General features: G+C 40.7%; 1 long non-coding RNA gene across 1 annotated transcript; it reads left to right on the forward strand.

Annotated features, from left to right (window-relative positions):
• The first annotated feature begins 393 nt into the window (after positions 1–393).
• Positions 394–14858, forward strand: LOC124254150. Its single transcript, XR_006892405.1, has 3 exons — positions 394–538; positions 13415–13477; positions 14630–14858. It is a non-coding gene; the product is annotated as an uncharacterized LOC124254150 (long non-coding RNA).
• Positions 14859–20921: the final 6063 nt, after the last annotated feature.

Here is a 20921-nt window from a genome sequence, read left to right on the forward strand (position 1 = left end):
TACTGAGAGGTCTCGTTGTAGCGATTGCATGCCCTGTCCTCCCCTACCATTACACTTTAAGCCAGGCATGGGTTACTGAGGTATCGTTGTAGCGAATGCATGCAATGACTTTATACTGTAGAGTTAAGCTCAGAATTATTCAGCCACCCTTCATATCAGTAAAAGATTGTCAGATAATGGTGCAAATATATTGATGCTCGTTGATGAGTTTTACTGGTGTGAATGTTAAAGTGTGTCGACTCACACAATACTATCAAAGATTTTTTTCTGCAGAGGAGATGTCCCGAGCCTTGAATGCTGATGAACGCCCATCGCTCCAATGTTCCAAGTGTAACGGGAAATGTAATTCGGGGAGCACGCTTATAAAAACTGTCCTGTTTACTGCATTGTGTTACCGCAGTCATTGTGGCCGGCCATGGCTATATTTAGTACAAAGAAGAATTTCACGATAGCGTGTTAGATGTCTGTGTGTCGAACAGGTGGACTTAAATCACGTTCACAGGTACACCCTGACGGCGTCTCCATCTGCTCTGAGAAGGTATTTGATTTGACTTTAATATGTCGTCATCGTAAATGGTTCATTAGTAATACTTATTACAATTCGTCATTAGGTTTGTTTTATTTCTTGTCAAACTAAGGCACCATGTGGATTTCATGTAGATACAATTGTCTATATACACCTACCTGCCTTTATATGTTAAGCAAGTATTAATGTACATCTGGGTGTTATGAGAGGGTATACAGTCTGTTCTGTGTTACTATCTATTAAACATAATATTAACGTACATCTGGGTGTTATGAGGGAGGGTATACAGCCTGTTCTGTGTTGCTATCTATTACACATAGTATTAACGTACATCTGGATGTTATGAGAGGGGTATACAGCCTGTTCTGTGTTGGTATCTATTACACATAGTATTAACGTACATCTGGGTGTTGTTATGAGAAGGTATACAGTCTGTTCTGTGTAGCTATCTCATGGACATAGTATTAACGTACATCTTGAAGTTATGAGAGGGTATACAGCCCGTTCTAGTGTTGCTATCTATTACACATAATATTAACGTACATCTGGGTGTTATGAGAGGGTATACAGCCTGTTCTGTGTTGCTATCTATTACACATAGTATTAACGTACATCTGGGTGTTATGAGAGGGTATACAGTCTGTTCTGTGTTGCTATCTATTGAACATAGTATTAACGTACATCTGGATGTTATGAGGAGGGTATACAGCCTGTTCTGTGTTGCTATCTATTAAACATAATATTAACGTACATCTGGGTGTTATGAGGAGGGTATACAGTCTGTTCTGTGTTGTTATCTATTAAACATAGTATTAACGTACATCTGGGTGTTATGAGGAGGGTATACAGCCTGTTCTGTGTTGCTATCTATTGTACATTATATCAACATGCATCTGGGTGTTATGAGAGGGTATACAGTCTGTTCTGTGTTGTTATCTATTAAACATAGTATTAACGTACATCTGGGTGTTATGAGGGAATTATACAGCCTGTTCTGTGTTGCTATCTATTGTACATTATATCAACATGCATCTGGGTGTTATGAGAGGGTATACAGTCTGTTCTGTGTTGTTATCTATTAAACATAGTATTAACGTACATCTGGGTGTTATGAGAGGGTATACAGCCTGTTCTGTGTTGCTATCTATTGTACATTATATCAACATGCATCTGGGTGTTATGAGGAGGGTATACAGTCTGTTCTGTGTTGTTATCTATTAAACATAGTATTAACGTACATCTGGGTGTTATGAGGAGGGTATACAGTCTGTTCTGTGTTGCTATCTATTAAACATAGTATTAACGTACATCTGGGTGTTATGAGGAGGGTATACAGTCTGTTCTGTGTTGTTATCTATTAAACATAGCATTAACGTACATCTGGTTGTTATAAGAGGGTATACAGTCTGTTCTGTGTTGCTATCTATTACACATAGTATTAACGTACATCTGGGTGTAATGAGAGGGTATACAGTCTGTTCTATTGTTGCTATCTATATGGCATGTTCTACTGCCCAGATTGCATGTAATGTCAGTGAGCTCCAGTTGGAGACTGCGCAGCGTTGATCGTGTAACATAACAGCTATTTCAAACGCTCATAATGGCGTCCTGAATGCTCAGTTATTCATACAGTGACTGAGCACCATGTAACTCGGATTACAAAACACAGGTCATGTGACAATCTCTCCTGGATACACGTTATGCATGCGGGCCAGGACCCTGCAATGTTTTTTCGTCTTATGCTGGTACGTAATTTGCCTCTTTCGTTATCATCTGGTTCTGTTCACATTATTCACATATTATAACATACTGATTATGCAACAATACGTCAGATATCAAGATGTACACCCAACGTCTTGTTCAGGTTCGCCATGAACCCAGTATATCAGATAGATGTCTATCGGTCTGGTTTTAGATTGACGATGGGGTCATGGGCATGTCGATATGACCTTTGGATAATCACGAGGCCCTGTCTCATAGTCATGACATACGTTCATGAAAGTTTCTATAAAACAGTGGCTAAGTTGGTCTTCGCGAACAAAATCTCTAACTAATACTATTTCTCAAGAAGCAAAAAACAAAAAGTGCAGTAAATGTGAAATACGGTCATAGATAAAGTGTGAATGCACAATGCACATTTAGAATATGGCAAAGTGTATACATGTATTTGGGATAACAATTCCTCAGTAAAGTACAGATTCTCTACATTCTGGGGTTGAGTCCCATCCGTGAGTCTAACATCATTCTAATGGCATGAAACATTGTGTGGGTTTGAAACATGAATTGTTAGCCAGCACTTTGTTGCTCTCACTGTTGAGATTTGTTGTTCTCACTGTTGAGATTTGTTGTTCTCACTGTTGAGATTTGTTGCTCTCACTGTTGAGATTTGTTGCTCTCACTGTTGAGATTTGTTGCTCTCACTGTTGAGATTTGTTGTTTCTCGCTGTTGAGATTTGTTGTTCTCGCTGTTGAGATCTGTTGTTCTCACTGTTGAGATCTCTTCCTCTTACTGTTGCGATCTGTTGCTCTCACTGTTGAGATTTGTTGCTCTCACTGTTGAGATTTGTTGTTCTCACTGTTGAGATTTGTTGCTCTCACTGTTGAGATTTGTTGTTCTCACTGTTGAGATCTGTTGCTCTCACTGTTGAGATTTGTTGCTCTCACTGTTGAGATTTGTTGTTCTCACTGTTGAGATCTGTTGCTCTCACTGTTGAGATTTGTTGCTCTCACTGTTGAGATCTGTTGTTCTCACTGTTGAGATTTGTTGTTCTCACTGTTGAGATCTGTTGAGATCTGTTGTTCTCACTGTTGAGATCTCTTGTTCTCACTGTTGAGATTTTGTTGCTCTCACTGTTGAGATCTGTTGTTCTCACTGTTGAGATCTGTTGCTCTCACTGTTGAGATCTCTTCCTCTTACTGTTGCGATCTGTTGCTCTCACTGTTGAGATTTGTTGCTCTCACTGTTGAGATTTGTTGTTCTCACTGTTGAGATGTGTTGCTCTCACTGTTGAGATTTGTTGTTCTCACTGTTGAGATCTGTTGCTCTCACTGTTGAGATTTGTTGCTCTCACTGTTGAGATTTGTTGTTCTCACTGTTGAGATCTGTTGCTCTCACTGTTGAGATTTGTTGCTCTCACTGTTGAGATCTGTTGTTCTCACTGTTGAGATTTGTTGTTCTCACTGTTGAGATCTGTTGTTCTCACCGTTGGGATCTGTTGTTCTCACTGTTGAGATCTGTTGTTCTCACTGTTGAGATTTGTTGCTCTCACTGTTGAGATCTGCTGTTCTCACTGTTGAGATTTGTTGTTCTCACTGTTGAGATCTGTTGCTCTCACTGTTGAGATTTGTTGCTCTCGCTGTTGAGGATTTGTTGTTCTCACTGTTGGATTTGTTGTTCTCACTGTTGGGATCTGTTGTTCTCACTGTTGGGATCTGTTGCTCCTCACTGTTGAGATTTGTTGCTCTCGCTGTTGGGATTTGTTGCTCTCACTGTTGAAGATTTGTTGTTCTCACTGTTGGGATTTGTTGCTCTCACTGTTGGGATTTGTTGTTCTCACTGTTGGGATTTGTTGCTCTCACTGTTGGGATTTGTTGTTCTCACTGTTGGGATTTGTTGCTCTCACTGTTGGGATTTGTTGTTCTCACTGTTGGGATTTGTTGCTCTCACTGTTGAGATTTGTTCTCACTGTTGAGATGTGTTGCTCTCACTGTTGGATCTGTTGTTCTCACTGTTGAGATTTGTTGTTCTCACTGTTGGATTTGTTGTTGCTCTCACTGTTGAGATTTGTTGTTCTCACTGTTGAGGATTTGTTGCTCTCACTGTTGAGATTTGTTCTCACTGTTGAGGATGTGTTCCTCTCACTGTTGAGGATCTGTTGCTCTCACTGTTTGAGATTTGTTGTTCTCGCTGTTGAGATTTGTTGCTCATTTCTTGACGCAGGAAACAGGTGTTCGTACACAGTGATGCTGAAAACTCTTACAAAATGAACCACACTCTTATTATTGTATTAAAACTACACGTAATTCATCGTATGTGAGTACACAGTGATGCTGAAAACTCTACAAAGATAGACCACACTCTTATTATTGTATTAAAACTACACGTAATTCATCGTATGTGAGTACACAGTGATGCTGAAAACTCTACAAAATGAACCACACTCTTACTATTGTATTAAAACTACACGTAATTCATCGTATGTGAGTACACAGTGATGCTGAAAACTCTACAAACTGAACCACACTCTTATTATTGTATTAAAACTACACGTAATTCATCGTATGTGAGTACACAGTGATGCTGAAAACTCTACAAAATAGAACCACACTCTTATTATTGTATTAAAACTACACGTAATTCATCATATGTGAGTACACAGTGATGCTGAAAACTCTACAAAATGAACCACACTCTTATTATTGTATTAAAACTACACGTAATTCATCGTATGTGAGTACACAGTGATGCTGAAAACTCTACAAACTGAACCACACTCTTATTATTGTATTAAAACTACACGTAATTCATCATATGTGAGTACACAGTGATGCTGGAAACTCTACAAAATAAACCACACTCTTATTATTGTATTAAAACTACACGTAATTCATCATATGTGAGTACACAGTGATGCTGAAAACTCTACAAAATGAACCACACTCTTATTATTGTATTAAAACTACACGTAATTCATCGTATGTGAGTACACAGTGATGCTGAAAACTCTACAAAATGAACCACACTCTTATTATTGTATTAAAACTACACGTAATTCATAATATGTGAGTACACAGTGATGCAAGAAAACTCTACAAAATGAACCACACTCTTATTATTGTATTAAAACAACACGTAATTCATCGTATGTGAGTACACAGTGATGCTGAAAACTCTACAAACTGAACCACACTCTTATTATTGTATTAAAACTACGTAATTCATCGTATGTGAGTACACAGTGATGCTGAAAACTCTACAAAATGAACCACACTCTTATTATTGTATTAAAACTACACGTAATTCATCGTATGTGAGTACACAGTGATGCTGAAAACTCTACAAAATAAACCACACTCTTATTATTGTATTAAAACTACGTAATTCATCATATGTGAGTACACAGTGATGCTGAAAACTCTACAAAGATGAACCACACTCTTATTATTGTATTAAAACTACACGTAATTCATCGTATGTGAGTACACAGTGATGCTGAAAACTCTACAAAATGAACCACACTCTTATTATTGTATTAAAACTACACGTAATTCATCATATGTGAGGTACACAGTGATGCTGAAAACTCTACAAAATGAACCACACTCTTATTATTGTATTAAAACTACACGTAATTCATCATATGTGAGTACACAGTGATGCTGAAAACTCAACAAACTGAACCACACTCTTATTATTGTATTAAAACTACACGTAATTCATCATATGTGAGTGCACAGTGATGCTGAAAACTCTACAAAATGAACCGCACTCTTATTATTGTATTTAAACCTCACGTAATTCATCGTATTGAGGTACACAGTGATGCTGAAAACTCTACAAAATGAACCACACTCTTATTATTGTATTAAAACTACACGTAATTCATCATATGTGAGTACACAGTGATGCTGAAACTCTACAAAATGAAGCACACTCTTATTATTGTATTAAAACTACACGTAATTCATCGTATGTGAGTACACAGTGATGCTGAAAACTCTACAAAATGAAGCACACTCTTATTATTGTATTAAAACTACACGTAATTCATCGTATGTGAGTACACAGTGATGCTGAAAACTCTACAAAATGAACCACACTCTTATTATTGTATTAAAACTACGTAATTCATCGTATGTGAGTACACAGTGATGCTGAAAACTCTACAAAATGAAGCACACTCTTATTATTGTATTAAAACTACACGTAATTCATCGTATGTGAGTACACAGTGATGCTGAAAACTCTACAAAATGAACCACACTCTTATTATTGTATTAAAACTACGTAATTCATCGTATGTGAGTACACAGTGATGCTGAAAACTCTACAAAATGAAGCACACTCTTATTATTGTATTAAAACTACACGTAATTCATCGTATGTGAGTACACAGTGATGCTGAAAACTCTACAAAATGAACCACACTCTTATTATTGTATTAAAACTACACGTAATTCATCATATGTGAGTACACAGTGATGCTGAAAACTCTACAAAATGAACCACACTCTTATTATTGTATTAAAACTACACGTAATTCATCGTATGTGAGTACACAGTGATGCTGAAAACTCTACAAAATGAACCACACTCTTATTATTGTATTAAAACTACACGTAATTCATCGTATGTGAGTACACAGTGATGCTGAAAACTCTACAAAATGAACCACACTCTTATTATTGTATTAAAACTACACGTAATTCATCGTATGTGAGTACACAGTGATGCTGAAAACTCTACAAAATGGAAGCACACTCTTATTATTGTATTAAAACTACACGTAATTCATCGTATGTGAGTACACAGTGATGCTGAAAACTCTACAAAATGAACCACACTCTTATTATTGTATTAAAACTACACGTAATTCATCGTATGTGAGTACACAGTGATGCTGAAAACTCTACAAAATGAAGCACACTCTTATTATTGTATTAAAACTACACGTAATTCATCGTATGTGAGTACACAGTGATGCTGAAAACTCTACAAAATGAACCACACTCTTATTATTGTATTAAAACTACACGTAATTCATCATATGTGAGTACACAGTGATGCTGAAAACTCTACAAAATGAACCACACTCTTATTATTGTATTAAAACTACGTAATTCATCGTATGTGAGTACACAGTGATGCTGAAAACTCTACAAAAATGAAGCACACTCTTATTATTGTATTAAAACTACACGTAATTCATCGTATGTGAGTACACAGTGATGCTGAAAACTCTACAAAATGAACCACACTCTTATTATTGTATTAAAACTACACGTAATTCATCGTATGTGAGTACACAGTGATGCTGAAAACTCTACAAAATGAAGCACACCTCTTATTATTGTATTAAAACTACACGTAATTCATCGTATGTGAGTACACAGTGATGCTGAAAACTCTACAAAATGAACCACACTCTTATTATTGTATTAAAACTACACGTAATTCATCGTATGTGAGTACACAGTGATGCTGAAAACTCAACAAAATGAACCACACTCTTATTATTGTATTAAAACTACACGTAATTCATCGTATGTGAGTACACAGCGATGTTAATACCTCTTACAAGATTAATCAGGCTCATTACCGTATAGAAACTACACTTCAGATATTTGACTTATGTGAATATGGTGAATTGATGATTGTACTTCCCCACCAATTCTTACAAAATGAACCATATTTAACTACATTAAGATTTTTCTGTTTGCACACAGCGATGTTGATATCTCTTATGAAATAAACCGGATTTATAAACCTAATAAAACCAGACTTAAGACATTTGGCTTCCACAACGTGCGTGAATATATTAACGTGATGATTATGTTTGCCCAACCACACTGGTGACCAGCACCTCCCTCTCCCCACCCCCCTACCAACACCCAAATCATTGACGCCATGATGCATTACTCTAATTTTACACATTATATGCTCTTATTAAACTTAGACTCCATACTCAGAAAGATATGCCCATTCTCACAATGTCGCTTTACAATAATAACCCGTAATGAGAAAGGTTCAGTTTGAGATGAACATTGTGTGAATTTGTGGCATTAAAGGCTGACACAGCCATCTGGTCACATGGAAGTTGTACACGTTGTTGCTGTCTCCTCATATGACGTCAAACTAGGGCCATTATGGTCAGATCGATCACATCAGACACTGTAGAAGTAAAGATCTATGACATAAGACACTGTGTATGGAATTACAGATCTAACACGTCAAAATAAAAAAAAACACAGACACAGACACAGTCACAAACTGGGGCACCGGCACAGGCATAAATACAGGCACGAACACAGATACAGGTAAAGCCAAAGCACAAATACACACGGTACAGACACAGGCACAAGACACAGGTACAGACAGAAATACCGACACAAACACAGACACAGTCACAAACACAGACACAGACACAAACACAGTCACAAACTGGGGCACAGGCACAGTCACAAACACAGTCACAAACACAGGCACAAAGCACAGACACAGGCAGAAAAGCAGACACAGATATAGGAACAAACACAGGCACAGTCACAACCACAGGCACAGACACAAACACAGTCCATAAACACAAAGACAGTCATAAACACAGCCACAAAGACAGACACAGGCAGAAAAAACAGACAAAGGCACACACACACAAACACAAGCACAGACATATACATCCCGCACAAACACAGACAAAGGCACACACAGGCACGGGAAACAGACACAGATATAGGAACAAACACAGGCACATACATATACATCGGCACAAGCACAGACAAAGGCAAACACAGGCACAGAAACAGACACAGATATAGGAACAAACACAAGCACAGACACAGACACATTCACGGACACAAACACACCCGCGGGCAAAGGCACTGACACAGTCAAAGGGCACATGCACGGGCACAGACGCAGGCGCAGACACAGACAAAGGCATAAATATAGGCAGAGAGACAGACAGACACCGGCACAGACAAAAACACTCACAGACACAGGCACATGCAGAAACTAAAACACAGGCACAGGCAGAGAGAGACATGAAGGCATAATGCATCACAGACACAGGCACAAACACAGACAGACACATAAACTCAGACACAGGCACAGGCAAAGGCAACAGCACAGACACCCAAGTGACTGACATCATGAGCATCGATCTACACAATCGGGACACGATGACCTGCACAAAGCAAGCGAGGAAACCTGTCCTCCCCCTACGATTACACTTAAGCCAGGCATGGGTTACTGAGGTCTCGTTGTAGCGAATGCATGCCCTGTCCTCCCCCTACGATTACACTTAAGCCAGGCATGGGTTACTGAGGTCTCGTTGTAGCGATTGCATGCCCTGTCCTCCCCTACGACTACGCCAAGCCAGCCATGGGTTACTGAGGGTCTCGTTGTAGCGAATGCATGCACTGACTTTATACTGTAGAGTTAAGCTCAGAATTATTCAGCCACCCTTCATATCAGTAAAGGATTGTCAGATAATGGTGCAAATATACTGAAGCTCCTTGTTCCAGTTTACTTGTGTGTGAATGTTAAAGTGTGTCGACTCACATAATACTGTCAGAGATTTCTTCTGCAGAGGAAATGTCCCGAGCATTGCCCTGCTGTCAGACGCCTTTCGCTCCAACGTTTCAAGTGTAACGGGAAATGTAATAAAGAACTATCCTGTTTATTGCATTTGTGTTACCGCAGTCATTGTGGCCGGCCATGGCTATATTTAGTACAAAGAAGAATTTGACGATAGCGGGTTAGATGTGTGTGGACAGGTGTCGGGTGTCGAACAGGTGCTCTGATAAGGTATTTGATTTGACTTTAATATGTCGTCATCGTATAATGGTTCATTAGTAATACTTATTACAGTTCATCAATAGGTTTGTTTTAGTTCTTGTGAAACTAAGGCTGCATGGGTGTTCTGAGAAGGTATACAGCCTGTTCAGTGTTGCTATCTATTGAACATAGTATTAATGTCAGAGAGAGAGAGAGAGAGAGAGAGACAGACAGACAGACAGACAGACAGACAGACAGACATGCAGGCAGGCAGACACAGAAAGAGAGACAGACAGACAGACAGGACAGACAGACGCAGGTAGACATGCAGGCAGGCAGACAGACAGACAACGGTGGATGTGTCGGCCGAGAGAGAGAGAGAGAGACTGAGAGAGCATGTCAGCTGTGGATATGAAGGTGTGTTTACCTTAGCATTATAATAAAAACATAACGCCAACATACCGGTGACATGTTGTTGACCATTCGTAATATTACTGGATAGCTTTGCTAGGAGTTGAATGGCTGTTGGTAGAGTAAGGTGTTAAATTAAAGTGAATCCCAAGTAGGCAATTACCACGGATGGATAGTACTTTGTAAATACCTTGTCCATGATTTACGGAAATCACACAGATTGCTTTTACTACTCACTCGATTAGTGTCACAGTTTTGTAGACGATACCGATAGTCGTAACATTTCCAGCTTTTGTCTGGTGTAAAGACAAAGTCCAGCCCATATCTCTTCGAGCTGGTACGTTTGGTGACTTACTGCGAACTTAGAGAAATAATCTACATGCTCGGTTTTGTACAGCATTTATACAACTAAACAAGAGGCAACCTCTTCATTGTTAGGGTTGGCATCCCCGAAAACCTGGGTTTGAATTGGTCTAAGAAATTGCGTAGATCAATTCTCAATATATATCATGGACTTATTCATTCAATATCTAAAACAAGACTGTTCAATACAGTGTTGGACAGTGGTATTTTCCCAGAGACCTGGAACACTGGCGTGATAATCCCGCTGTACACATCTGGTTCTGTGAGCGATCCAAATGACTACCGAGGCATCACCCTACACAATGTGCAAGGCAAGATTGTCATACATGTATTCTCGGAGAATCGTCTCCGAATCTGGATGGCTCAATCATCTGTTATCAGAATCTCAAGCAAGATTCCGACCTAATAACTCGACGATAGACCATGTCTTTACTCTCCAAGCCCTAGCTACAAAGTACATGTCAAAGCTAAACGTGTTTTCTACTGCGCGTTCATTGGTTTTCAGGAAAGCCTTTGACTTTATTGATAGACAAGAACTCTTGGATATGCTGTTTAACAAGTGATATCGATATAAACTATTCACTATCCTTAAAACATTTATGAATCTGTTAAGGCGTGTGAAAGGTGAGGGTTGGGCGTGGGGAGGGTGGAGTGTAACGTCTTCATTCACATCTTCCTGTGGCGTCAGACAGGGCTCTGTCCTGAGTTCAGTATGTATTCAAATTGTGAAAAAGTGATATTTTTGTTTCTCAGCACATGGAAGACATTGTCTTATTACTGTTCGCTGATGATGTTTCAGCGTGTGCCTGCACCGTGGTTGTTTTGCAAAACAGCTTGATGTAGTCCATGCATACTGTCAGAAATGAGGACTTGAAATCAATATGAAGAAAAACGAATGTTTTTGTATTCCGAAACGGTGGAAATGTGAGCAGAAAGAAACAGTGGCACATTAGGAACCCACATGTTAAAACTGCAACCTATTATAGCTACCTTGGTGTTCCTGTTTTCATCATCATTGAAGTGGTCAAAAGCATGTCAAACTATCTCCTCAAAGCTAGTAAAGTCATTTTCTCCATGTATAGATTATTTCGTAAGCATAAGCATATTTCCTTCACTGTTCCTTTTTGTAAAACAATTATAGTAAAACATGCCTGTATTACTATATGGTTCAGGAAATCTAGGGCTAGGTATTATGAATTCATAGAAAGGTACACACTACATACTTCAAATTATTTCTAAATGTTGGCAAGAATGTAGTAGATCCTGTGGTGCACGTGTCTACTCAAATACGTCTCATAAAGGGTTTGGTTAAAATTATTAAGAATGGAATCCACACCACCATCCTCACCAGCGTTATTTATGCCTAAAAAACTTGATGAAAATGAGTAAGGTAAACATACATGGGTGTCAGATGTCCGTCACTTACTTTTCACAACAGGTTGTTCATATGCTTGGATAGCGTAAGATGCAGGAAACATGCACATGTTTATCAGTACTTTACACAAAGCGTCCGTGATATATATTCCCAGGACTGGCATTACTCACTTTGCATATCCATATTGTTAAAGAATTACTCGACTTTCAAATTATCATAACAGCCTGAACTGAAAGCCTGAAAGCACTAGTGACAAGACCTTCATTCGTGCATTCTGTAAATTACGTATTGCATTGCATTCGTTTAAAGTAAATCTACTGAGACAAAACAATTATGTAGCAGGGCGTGGAGTCATCCCATAGATAACATCCTTACCTTGTCAGCTTGCTGACGGGGTTAACGTCTTTGGTCATGAGGACAAGGCGTCCGACTTCGGATCAGAAGGTCCGTGGTTCGAATCACGGGACTCGGAAATTTTATGGCCGCTACATTGGCCTCAACTTTGGGCTGAGCTGAGTTCATATGAAATTTGAGCAAAATAAGTCTCAGTACCCAACTATGCAGCTCGGGTCGTGCCTTCTGTTGACGGGGGAGTATGTAGCAGGGCGTGGAGTCATCCCATAGATGACATCCTTACCTTGTCAGCTTGCTGCCGGGGTTAACCTCTTTGGTCATGTTGACAAGGCGTCCGACTTCGGATCAGAAGGTCCTTGGTTCGAATCCCAGCACGGGACTCGGAAATTTTATGGCTGCTACAAATCTACTAATGAAAACATTGCTGTATGCACAAGTTGTAACCAAGGAAATCTCGAAGATGAGTACCATGTATTACTTGTATGTGAAAGGTATGCGGATCTCCGAACAAAATATTTACATAGTATCAATTACAAATGTCGCATATTATCAATTACAAATGTCGCATATTGTCAATTACAAATGTCGCATATTATCAATTACAAATGTCGCATATTATCAATTACAAATGTCGCACTTCTGTCGCAATTTTCATGAAACGTGTTTTCCTTATCATGAAGATGTACATAAGTTCTTGCTGTCACCATGCTACGGCTATGTCGTCACAATCAATTGTACTTTGGGCCACATGGACAAAATACCGAATAAATGAATTGAACTGGATTGTGTGGTCAAGACACGCTTATTTCCAGATTTATAGCATAGCTTAAATGTTGTTGACTTCATAGTTCCATGGTTTTGAAGTTTGTGTTAATTGTTCATGTTCTAGCAGGTAAAGTACCCGCTAGAGAGCTCTCAGTGATGTGGCTGCAAACAGCTCTACTATTGCTTGGTGAGTTCATGTACACTGGTTTAGAACCAAGAGTAGTGTAGCAGTACCATGATCTCAATGACAAAGTTGTAGGAAAGTTATATGAATGGTATCATCTGCTGATAAATGACTTTCTCTGTGGGGCAGTATTCCAAACTCAGACTGGCTTAAGATATACAGTTTCGCTCCACCATTCATGTATAGTGTAATAAAACACTTTCGCCCTGAACTATTATAGTTAAAGTACGAGGACGCTGGCGTCCGAGTGCTTTAACGTTATAATAGTTCAGGGCAAAAGTGCTTTATGACACTATACATGGTGGTAGAGCGAACTGTATTCCTTCTTAGATGCCAAATGTCATACTTTCTAAGGATAATTACGATTAATTTAAGGCAGAAAACAAGCGACGGTGTCGGTGACCTAAATTAAGAATCCTCGCACAGGGCTAACTTGCGTGCTGTTCTAGTGATGTGTCTGACCCCTACGTTAAAACAAACGTTACCAGAAAAAAAAATGATAACAGTTTGATGACGGTTTAAGTTCGGATTAAATATCTTCTGATTTATTTTAATTACATCTGCCATTAACGTAAACCATATGAGGCAATATGAACGTCGCATTTCCACTACCAACGTAAGTTTAGATCAGTACATCCAGATAAAGCTGAGTAGTCAAGCGACATTCCACGATTGCATTGTGGGAATGCAAACATTGCGAACGTTACCTTGTCGCTGAAAACGCGTGAGTCGAATTGAAACATTTTAACCGTTGTAAAACATAAACGTAATCTTTCCACCAGTGATGTTAGCTGCGTGAAGCAACTGCAAACCAAGAAACGGGATACAACGGAGTAGTTTACTGTAGGATGCCGTACGAGGCGATGACAACTGACATGCATCGTGACGTCGCTTACATTGTGACGTAATGTGAACTTGTTCGATTACGAGGAGGCACACTAGAATGGCACAATGACGGATAACGTCATTCAACTGTTACGTCATCAAAAACTATACCTAAATTGTCTGATAATGTTGTTGTTTTTCGACTGTTCTAACCGCTAGGCATCTTAGAATATCAATTACAATGGGCATATGTGTTATATTACCTTTTCAATTTAAGGGTATGTTCGATTTTTGTTTTTCCTGTTTCAGTATGGCATAATTCCATTCCAGCATCACAAGCTCATGGCGTTGAGGACTGCGACTATGGAGTATATGGCGAGAACTGCGACAGGCCCTGCCCCTCCAACTGTGCAACTGCCCAACAGAAAAACCTCACACACTGCAATAAGTACACTGGGGAATGTTCTGAGGGATGTGTTCGTGGTTACCATGGCGACCAGTGTAATATATCCTGCAGCAGAGGCTGTTTAAACGAAACCTGCAATATTGGAGATGGACATTGTACGTTAGGGCTGCCATGGGAACTACAAGGGGAGTTCTGCAATGTGACAATAGGTATGTTAGATCTTTGGACGATATTGTATCTTAAGCCAGCAAATATTGCAATTGCTAATAGACATACGTATTTTTTCAAGAAATAACTTTGATAAAGCTGGAAATACGCGTCAGATGAATGTAGTGCGTATGTTCAATCAGGCCAGAATACATGACGTTTGGTAGAACAGAGATCATGGAGACACATTATTTATACCATACGTGTCATCAAATCCCCAGGAATTAAGTTTTGGCAACCTCAGAGAAAACAACCATTTGTAACATGGATAGTGTCACGTGAAAAATATAAGGCAAAACGTATTTCTTTGAACATCAGTAGGGCCCTGTTTAGAAATGTGGAAACAGTTACATAATCCCTCTTTAAAAGTTCAGAACATTAGTCAAAAAATCAGTGCCAACTAAAGGACATCGAGAAAGCATACATAAATAAAACGAAAAACCTTTTCCACATTCACAAGACATCTCTAATAAAAGTAGTGTCCGTTGTATAGATCTGAATTTATCATGTATCTTTGTATGTTCAACATAGAACGTCTGAGCAAAACAATAACATGTCTTAACTATTCTCAGAAAAATGTTGGTGTAAAGGAAAAATGGCTGTGAAATTACAGGAATAAACCAGTGATGTTAGCAGGTGTTCGAGAAAGGGGATATTAAGCATGTCCTACCACCCACCATTCACAAAATCGTCTTTGTTCGTCAAACTTATTTCATCTTCATTTTGCTTTTGCGTTAAAGAAACTGTGGTGACGACACATACAACGTTACGAACAACAGAGGCGTCTCCCGTAGAGCCTGCAGCAGATCTCGCAGTGATTATCGTTCCTATCGTCGTCGTCATCATCCCTCTGTCTGGTCATAGTGGCTGTCTACATGGTGTAAGTGTACAACTGACACAACTACTCATTCATCATACTCTGTCTGGTCATAGTGGCTGTGGTGGTCTGCATGGTGTAAGTGTACAGCTGACACAACTACTCATTCATCATACTCTGTCTGGTCATAGTGGCTGTGGTGGTCTGCATGGTGTAAGTGTACCGCTGACACAACTACTCATTCATCATACTCTGTCTGGTCATAGTGGATGTGGTGGTCTGCATGGTGTAAGTGTACAGCTGACACAACTACTCATTCATCATCACACTCTGTCTGGTCATAGTGGCTGTGGTGGTCTTGCATGGTGTAAGTGTACAGCTGACACAACTACTCATTCATCATACTCTGTCTGGTCATAGTGGCTGTGGTGGTCTGCATGGTGTAAGTGTACAGCTGACACAACTACTCATTCATCATACTCTGTCTGGTCATAGTGGCTGTGGTGGTCTGCATGGTGTAAGTGTACCGCTGACACAACTACTCATTCATCATACTCTGTCTGGTCATAGTGGCTGTGGTGGTCTGCATGGTGTAAGTGTACAGCTGACACAACTACTCATTCATCATACTCTGTCTGGTCATAGTGGCTGTGGTGGTCTGCATGGTGTAAGTGTACAGCTGACACAACTACTCATTCATCATACTCTGTCTGGTCATAGTGACTGTGGTGGTCTGCATGGTGTAAGTGTACAGCTGACACAACTACTCATTCATCATACTCTGTCTGGTCACAGTGGCTGTGGTGGTCTATATGGTGTAATTACCGCTGGACACAACTACTCATTCATCATACTCTGTCTGGTCATAGTGACTGTGGTGGTCTGCATGGTGTAAGTGTACAGCTGACACAACTACTCATTCATCATACTCTGTCTGGTCATAGTGACTGTGGTGGTCTGCATGGTGTAAGTGTACCGCTGACACAACTACTCATTCATCATGCTCTGTCTGGTCATAGTGACTGTGGTGGTCTGCATGGTGTAAGTGTACCGCTGACACAACTACTCATTCATCATATTCTGTCTGGTCATAGTGGCTGTGGTGGTCTGCATGGTGTAAGTGTACAGCTGACACAACTACTCATTCATCATACTCTGTCTGGTCATAGTGACTGTGGTGGTCTGCATGGTGTAAGTGTACAGCTGACACAACTACTCATTCATCATACTCTGTCTGGTCATAGTGGCTGTGGTGGTCTGCATGGTGTAAGTGTACAGCTGACACAACTACTCATTCATCATACTCTGTCTGGTCATAGTGGCTGTGGTGGTCTACATGGTGTAAGTGTACCACTGACACAACTACTCATTCATCATACTCTGTCTGGTCATAGTGGCTGTGGTGGTCTGCATGGTGTAAGTGTACCGCTGACACAACTACTCATTCATCATACTCTGTCTGGTCATAGTGGCTGTGGTGGTCTGCATGGTGTAAGTGTACAGCTCACACAACTACTCATTCATCATACTCTGTCTGGTCATAGTTGCTGTGGTGGTCTGCATGGTGTAAGTGTACAGCTGTCACAACTACTCATTCATCATGCTCTGTCTAGTGATAGTGACTATGGTGGTCTACAAGGCGTAAGGGTACAGCTGACACAACTACTCATTCATCATACTCTGTCGGGTCACAGTGGCTGTGGTGGTCTATATGGTGTAAGTTTACCGCTGACACAACAACTCATTTATCATACTCTGTCAGGTCATAGTCTCTATGGTTGTCTACATGGTGTAAGTGTTCAACTGACACAACTACTCATTCATCATACTTTGTCTGGTGATAGTGACTGTGGTGGTCTGCATGGTGTAAGTGTACCGCTGACACAACTACTCATTCATCATGCTCTGTCTAGTGATAGTGACTGTGGTTGTCTGCATGATGTAAGTGTACAGCTGACACAACTACTCATTCATAATATTCTGTCTGGTCATAGTGGCTGTGGTGGTCAGCATGATGTAAGTGTACCGCTGACACAACTACTCATTCATCATACTCTGTCTGGTCATAGTGGCTGTGGTGGTCTGCATGGTGTAAGTCTACAGCTGACACAACTACTCATTCATCATACTCTGTCTGGTCATAGTGGCTGTGGTGGTCTGCATGGTGTAAGTGTACAGCTGACACAACTACTCATTCATCATACTCTGTCTGGTCATAGTGCCTGTGGTGGTCTACACATGGTGTAAGTGTACCACTGACACAACTACTCATTCATCATACTCTGTCTGGTCATAGTGACTATGGTGGTCTACATGGTGTAAGTGTACCACTGACACAACTACTCATTCATCATACTCTGTCTGGTCATAGTTGCTGTGGTGGTCTGCATGGTGCAAGTGTACAGTTGTCACAACTACTCATTCATCATGCTCTGTCTGGTGATAGTGACTATGGTGGTCTACATGGCGTAAGGGTACAGCTGACACAACTACTCATTCATCATACTCTGTCGGGTCACAGTGGCTGTGGTGGTCTATATGGTGTAAGTTTACCGCTGACACAACAACTCATTTATCATACTCTGTCAGGTCATAGTCTCTATGGTTGTCTACATGGTGTAAGTGTTCAACTGACACAACTACTCATTCATCATACTTTGTCTGGTGATAGTGACTGTGGTGGTCTGCATGGTGTAAGTGTACCGCTGACACAACTACTCATTCATCATGCTCTGTCTGGTCATAGTGGCTGTGGTGGTCTGCATGGTGTAATTGTACCGATGACACAACTACTCATTCATCATATTCTGTCTGGTCATAGTGGCTGTGGTGGTCTGCATGGTGTAAGTGTACAGCTGACACAACTACTCATTCATCATTCCCCTGTCCTGGTCATAGTTGCTGTGGTGGTCTGCATGGTGTAAGTGTACAGCTGACACAACTACTCATTCATCATACCCTGTCTGGTCATAGTTGCTGTGGTGGTCTACATGGTGTAAGTGTACCACTGACACAACTACTCATTCATCATACTCTGTCTGGTCATAGTGGCTGTGGTGGTCTGCATGGTGTAAGTGTACCGCTGACACAACTACTCATTCATCATACTCTGTCTGGTCATAGTGGCTGTGGTGGTCTGCATGGTGTAAGTGTACAGCTGACACAACTACTCATTCATCATACTCTGTCTGGTCATAGTGGCTGTGGTGGTCTGCATGGTGTAAGTGTACCGCTGACACAACTACTCATTCATCATACTCTGTCTGGTCATAGTGGCTGTGGTGGTCTGCATGGTGTAAGTGTACAGCTGACACAACTACTCATTCATCATACTCTGTCTGGTCATAGTGGCTGTGGTGGTCTGCATGGTGTAAGTGTACAACTGACACAACTACTCATTCATCATACTGTCTGTCTGGTCATAGTGGCTGTGGTGGTCTGTCATGGTGTGGTGGTCTGGCATGTGTAAGTACGACTGACACAACTACTCATTCATCATACTCTGTCTGGTCATAGTGTGCTGTGGTGGTCTGCATGGTGTAAGTGTACCGTTGACACAACTACTCATTCATCATCATACTCTGTCTGGTCATAGTGGCTGTGGTGGTCTGCATGATGTAAGTGTACAGCTGACACAACTACTCATTCATCATACTCTGTCTGGTCATAGTGGCTGTGGTGGTCTGCATGGTGTAAGTGTACCGATGACACAACTACTCATTCATCATACTCTGTCTGGTCATAGTGGCTGTGGTGGTCTGCATGGTGTAAGTGTACAGCTGACACAACTACTCATTCATCATACTCTGTCTGGTCATAGTGGCTGTGGTGGTCTGCATGGTGTAAGTGTACAACTGACAGAACTACTCATTCATCATACTCTGTCTGGTCATAGTGGCTGTGGTGGCTCTGACATGGTGTAAGTGTACCAGCTGACACAACTACTCATTCATCATACTCTGTCTGGTCATAGTGGCTGTGGTGGTCTGCATGGTGTAAGTGTACAGCTGACACAACTACTCATTCATCATACTCTGTCTGGTCATAGTGGCTGTGGTGGTCTGCATGGTGTAAGTGTACAGCTGACACAACTACTCATTCATCATACTCTGTCTGGTCATAGTGGCTGTGGTGGTCTGCATGGTGTAAGTGTACAGCTGACAACTACTCATTCATCATACTCTGTCTGGTCACAGTGGCTGTGGTGGTCTACATGGTGTAAACGTACCGCTGACACAACTACTCATTCATCATACTCTGTCTGGTCATAGTGACTGTGGTTGCCTACATGGTGTAAGTGTACAACTGACACAACTACTCATTCATCATACTCTGACTGTGGTGGTTGATGGTGACTGTGGTGGTCTGCATGGTTTAAGTGTAGAACTGACACAACTACTCATTCATCATACTCTGTCTGGTCATAGTGGCTGTGGTGGTCTGCATGGTGTAAGTGTACAGCTGACACAACTACTCATTCATCATACCCTGTCCTGGTCACAGTGGCTGTGGTGGTCTGCATGGTGTTAAGTCTACAGCTGACACAACTACTCATTCATCATACTCTGTCTGGTCATAGTGGCTGTGGTGGTCTGCATGGTGTAAGTGTACAGCTGACACAACTACTCATTCATCATACTCTGTCTGGTCATAGTGCCTGTGGTGGTCTACATGGTGTAAGTGTACCACTGACACAACACTCATTCATCATAATTCCGCCTGGTCATTGTGGATGTGGTGGCCTGCATGGTGTAAGTTTACCGTTGACACAACTACTCATTCATCATGCTCTGTCTAGTCATAGTGACTGTGGTGGTTTACATGGTGTAAGTGTACCGCTGACACAACTACTCATTCATCATACTCTGTCTGGTCATAGTGGCTGTGGTGGTCTGCATGGTGTAAGTGTACAACTGACACAACTACTCATTCATCATACTCTGTCTGGTCATAGTGGCTGTGGTGGTCTGCATGGTGTAAGTGTACAGCTGACACAACTACTCATTCATCATACTCTGTCTGGTCATAGTGGCTGTGGTGGTCTGCATGGTGTAAGTGTACACTACTGACACAACTACTCATTCATCATACTCTGTCTAGTGATAGTGACTGTGGTGGTCTGCATGGTGTAAGTGTAGAGCTGACACAACTACTCATTCATCATACTCTGTCTGGTCATAGTGGCTGTGGTG

Source organism: Haliotis rubra, unplaced genomic scaffold (assembly GCF_003918875.1).
Source record: "Haliotis rubra isolate DU_JTF1 unplaced genomic scaffold, ASM391887v1 Scf1149, whole genome shotgun sequence".
Taxonomy (NCBI): domain Eukaryota; kingdom Metazoa; phylum Mollusca; class Gastropoda; order Lepetellida; family Haliotidae; genus Haliotis; species Haliotis rubra.